General features: G+C 31.9%; 1 protein-coding gene across 1 annotated transcript in view; it reads right to left on the bottom strand.

Annotated features, from left to right (window-relative positions):
- The window catches only part of LOC139815150 (alpha-tubulin N-acetyltransferase), a 136659-nt gene that overhangs the window by 82865 nt on the left and 47794 nt on the right, over nt 1-6000 (bottom strand). The window lies entirely within an intron of this gene.

Genomic DNA, 6000 nt, shown 5'->3' with positions numbered 1-6000 from the left:
ATTATTCCACTAATGTGTGTATTGAATGGCTAACAAACGGATATCTATCTATTTGCAATTTAGAAAATTTTCATTTTTTAAATATATTGTTATTATAAAATACAAATTTTTAAAGTTTGAGGTTTTCTTTATAAAGCAATGATAAATAACTTTACTAATTTTGAATAATCTTATTTTCTTTGTTAAATATCTAATAATTGTTATGTCATATAAGATTAGTGTAAAATTCGAACTTTCTTACTTATTTATATTCATTAATTTTAATATTTATTTATTTATTTATTTATTTACTAATTTATTTATTCGTGTTTTTAAAACACGTGTAACCCGACACAAGAGTAGTACACGATACACGTTTTTGTACACGTAAATGCTAATTACACGTGTAATTCGTGTACCCGTGTACACGTAAAATAAGGAGCTTTAGTTTCTATAGAATTATAAATCCTTTTCCAGGATTAAAGTATAGCTACAGTAAAGAGCAAAAATGAGTTCCTTTTTCAATGTAGATGAGCGCACCATTTCTACCTTCCAGCCAATTGTGTTCCTAGAAATAGTGCGCTTATTTAGACCGAAAAGAAACCCACTTTTGCTTCTCGGTGTACATACGTCTCTATTTTTTTCTTTCTCAACGTAAAGTTGACTCGTCTCTTCTCCGTTCGCGTGAATACTTATTTAATCCTGGAAAAGGATTTATAAAACCAATAAAAAATGGCATGTATGCGAAAATTAGATTCTGTCGAGTGTCGATAACTCTAACATCGCCTTAAAAAGAAAAAAAATATAGACCATGACGAAAATATAAACCGTGACTTGCGTAAAACTGCATTTTTTCTTTTTCTTAATTCCAAAAATCAGTCTCTTGAAACTAATCTACGTCGTTTTAACTCTTTCTTCTTTAAGTTTCACATTTTTAACAAATGTGATAACAATCTAACACAGAGTGGCGCATAACGAAAGATGTGGATTAAAACGGGTAGATATTTAATTAAAACTTTAAGTAATATTTGCTTTGGGATTGACAGTAGCCTATCGAAATCTCAGTACGCAACTTTTTAAGTAGCAATTCTTATATACAATAATATATAAAATTTATTTTGTACAATTGTATGCGCAGTTAACAATAAGCATGCTTCGCTTATATGCTGACAAACTCTAAAACCAAAAATGATAGAATGTTTCGCTAATATAGATTAACAATAATAAGAGGTTTTATTTCGACTAAATTGGCTATTATATAAAGTTGACACAAACGTTAGGACGTTTTGATCCTTGGTTCGGATCGGATAAACTTCCGAAAACGGCCCCCCTCCGATTTCGATGAAACTTTGTGAAAAGCTTCGTTTTGGGTCAAAATGAAAGCCCTTAAAAGGAATTTTGGCGACTCCTATGATAACCCGGGAAAAAATATTCATATCTGATCATATATGATCATATATGAATGGCCATATATGGTCAGATATGGAAATTGGCCAGATCTGAGGATATATGATCTGGTATTATTGTATATGTTAATATCTGATCAGGTATGATCAGGTACGAACTATATATTTATCAGGTATGAACATATATATTTAAGTAAGTTTCAGAAAATTGTTATATATTTTCAAAAGTTATTTTTTAAGAGTGTGCAACTTTATTATAAAAGTAGATTCTACGATACAACTAATACAAAAATTGTGCCGCTCTATAGTGCGAGACAGTGTCGTGTCTTTTGATACCGTTCTTATAACACTGTTTGTCAAATTTTAAATACGAGAAACAGATCCCATCGAATGCCATCTATTGAATACTTTGAGATGCAATATCTGATCTGATCATATATAATATTATATGACTATATAGGTTCATACATGATTATATATGCTCTATATATGGGTATGTAAAACTTATATCTGTTCATATCTCATTTATACATGTTCATATACTGTCAAATATGAATATTTTTCCTGGACATTTTGTTCGCGGATATAAAAGTCCGGGAAAAATATTCATATCTGACAGTATATGAACATATATAAATGAGATATGAACAGATATAAGTTTTACATGCCCATGTATAGAGCATATATAATCATATATGGTTATCTATCGCCATATATGATCAGATCGTGCATTATACATGACACAAGATCTGATCATATATGGCGATAGATAACCATATATGATTATATATGCTCTATACATGGGCATGTAAAACTTATATCTGTTCATATCTCATTTATATATGTTCATATACTGTCAGATATGAATATTTTTCCCGGACATTTTATATCATTATATCCCAATCTGGTCATATATAGACAGATCTGATCATGTTTCATATCATTTCCGGCCGTATATGAACATATACAATCATATACAGCATCGCGTCTTGTCATATATGATCATATACAGTGCCGATACAGTTATGTATGGCCATACATAATTATATCTGATAATACATGGCCGAACATTCTTTATATACGACCATGTAAGGCCAGATACGATTATGTATAGTGTCATATCTGGCTACACATAATAATATGTCTGACCATATATGAACTTATATGATCAGATCTTGTGTCATGTATAATGTACGATCTGATCATATATAGCGATATATAACCATATATGATTATATATGCTTTAGATATGGGCATATAAAACTTATATCTGTTCATATCTCATTTATATATGTTCATATATGTTCATATCTCATTTATATATGTTCATATACCGTCAGATATGAATATTTTTTCCCGGGAAAGCCATTTTTTTAGATAAAATGATAAAAAATATAGGAAAATCTTCGTAATTCTACAGGATGTTATAAATTGAATATATACTGTTTGTATTTAATGACTTTATGTTTTTATCCTCCCCCGAAAGCACGGGGGGGGGGGTGTGCGTGAACCTCGGTTCGCGTGGAAAGTGTATGCGTGAACTATTTCGGGACTACCGCACCTCCCCCGAAAGCACGGGGGGGGGGTGTGCGTGAACCTCGGTTCGCGTGGAAAGTGTATGCGTGAACTATTTCGGGACTACCGCACCTCCCCCGAAAGCACGGGGGGGGTGTGCGTGAACCTCGGTTCGCGTGGAAAGTGTATGCGTGAACTATTTCGGGACTACCGCACCTCCCCCGAAAGCACGGGGGGGTGTGCGTGAACCTCGGTTCGCGTGGAAAGTGTAATATATTACAAAGCATATTATTTATGTATTCTGCTGTAAGTATATAATAAAAACATTAAATCATTAAATACAAACAGTATATATTCAATTTATAACATCCTGTAGAATTACGAAGATTTTCCTATATTTTTTATCATTTTATCTAAAAAAAATGGCTTTATCATAGGAGTCGCCAAAATTCCTTTTAAGGGCTTTCATTTTAACCCAAAACGAAGCTTTTCACAAAGTTTCATCGAAATCGGAGGGGGGCCGTTTTCGGAAGTCTACCCTTCGGATCCTTATTAAGCAGTCTACAAAGCAATTTGGTCTAAGGTCATAATTAAAGTCATATTTTAAAATTAACGGAGCAAAGTTAAAAGCAATGTAATACCTAATAAAAAAGAACCATTACTTTCACATTAAGGGGATGCTGGAGCCGTCTGTATAACCGACAAAATTACCATTTTCTATGTTATCGACTATATCTGTCCTTGTATAGACAAAGATATAGACAAGGATAGCACGCTACATTGCACGCACACATACGCACGATGCACATTGACATTATACTTTTATATTACGCTTCCAAATCTTGATTTGGAGGGTTTATCGATGTTTTTCTTGTTGTGCAAATCGGGGGAACTTGTTTTCGCGTTCGTACCAATGGTATATCTCTTATATGTAATACATCTTGTAACGAGCTGACAGCTCGCCGCAACTCGAGACGCCATATTGGGATAAAAGTAGGATAAGGAAATCTGTACTTCCGTAATTTTTTCTCGTTTTCTATATAAAATCGGAGTTCCCCCGAATCATTAATGTATGTACTGCAATTCTGGAGAAGGATTTTTAATTCTGTCAAATTAATACAACGCTACGTGACGACAAAAAATGCCGGTAAAACAGACGGCTCCAGCATCCCCTTAAACCCATGAAGATTTTTGCCGAAAAAATCATAAGTGTAAGATGTAGAATGTCGATGGTAGTGACTTGAATTGATGCAGTATAAATGCGCAAATTAAAACCATTATGCCGTTGTAAGAAGTAGCACATGTGTTGTCGAGGCGAGCATGTTCATGCGAAAACTCTAAAATGTTAAAAAACCGTACACTTTTTTGTGCAAATATAAATTATAACATTGAAATATATAATACTATGTAAAACTAACTATTGAACATCGCCCACATTGAAAAAAAATTAATTACATAAATAGATCGGGCAAATAGAAATTTTATTGCTCTTATTCAAATAAATATCAAGTTTTGCAACTTATATTACGATTATTCGTGCATTGACAGAATTTACCCTTTTGCGAACGAATAATTTAATCAGTTACTCCGATATTTATAATTTAAAAAAAAAAAATAAAAAAAAAATAAAAAACTAAAAACAATCGCCAGAGAGGATTATTTTTCAGAATACTCGTACATTTTGGATTGCATCCTGATGTTTTAGATTATAAATAAGGTGTCGAATAAAGTTCAAAAAGAACCTTCATCTTTCACATGCCATGTATGTACAAAGTTGAATGACATCTAGATTCCTGTTTAGTTTCACGTCGGTCGAAGGGAAAATAAACTATGTGCGCAGCAAGTTAGCAAATAGAACTTTATTAACTCATATATAAATGCTAATAATTATATACATACAAACTTATAAATTATAATTTACATAGGGCGCGTTAAATAAATAGAATGTACAAAGTCTCACACTCATAAATTATATAAATTAAGCAAGAAGGTGCGTGCGTGCGTACATGTAAACAAATATTGGCTTTTAAGTATATAAAAAAAATTCTCTCAAATTTTCTACACTTCGCTACCTCATTCATTTCTCTTTGTAAATGAAACTAATCGATATTTACACATTGCGATATTACAAATATTCGAATAATAAAAATCCTCTAGTGCTTCTCAGTATCTTTCTTTATATATCATCAATATTATTATTATTTAAATTATAATCATTATTTTACACGACCTATTATGTATAATATCTTTAATATTATTAATGTATGTAAGTCGACAAGTTTAATGAACTGTATAAGTAATTCAATCGTTTGTCGACGTACGACAGAGAGGAATGTGTATAATGAAAACAATTCCTTCAAAGAGAATCAAACAACTTTAATGTAATTTATACAAATTTTAACATTTGCGTATCTCACCAATCAGTTAATGCATCGTGACGAGTTAAAGAGGATTGGCTTCTAGATTCTATTCCATACATTTTTAGAATTAAAAAAATAATGAACACAACATATTAGTATTATCACAAGACTATGTAATATCAGGATGAAAATCTTTTATTATAAAATGTTTATTTAGAAACGTTGACGAATTATACGTTTGATTTCATACTATTTATATTTTTCTCATTTAAAACACAAATTTATATCAAAGTCCAGTCCTACTTTCAATTCACAGGGTCTGAAATCTGAGATTTGGATAATCGAGATAATCGAGGTAAAACCCGTAAATATTTATCTGCCTATGTCCTGACAAGAGGTAGCGTTTATGTATACCATGTAATAATAGTTTCTCTCTCTCTCTCCCCCTTCCCTCCCTCCCTCCCTCTCCCCTCCCCTCCCCCTCCCCTCTCTCTATATCTATTTCTCTCTGAGAGGATTATCGCTATATCATCACATGTCTAATTAATCTACCAACTCTAAAATGGACTTTTCAATATTGCAAATAACAAAATTAAATCGATAGTTATTGACGCAAGACATTATAACAACAAATTATTTGAAGCATTTTGAATTATTAAAAATATTTTAGATATCTTGAGCACACTTACAATTAGTACGATTAATTAAAGCTTCGGTGGTACTTGTTACAAGGAAAAACG

This window comes from Temnothorax longispinosus, chromosome 6, assembly GCF_030848805.1.
Source record: "Temnothorax longispinosus isolate EJ_2023e chromosome 6, Tlon_JGU_v1, whole genome shotgun sequence".
In the NCBI taxonomy this organism is placed as follows: Eukaryota; Metazoa; Arthropoda; class Insecta; order Hymenoptera; family Formicidae; genus Temnothorax; species Temnothorax longispinosus.
This window is presented reverse-complemented; position numbering and strand designations above follow the sequence as displayed.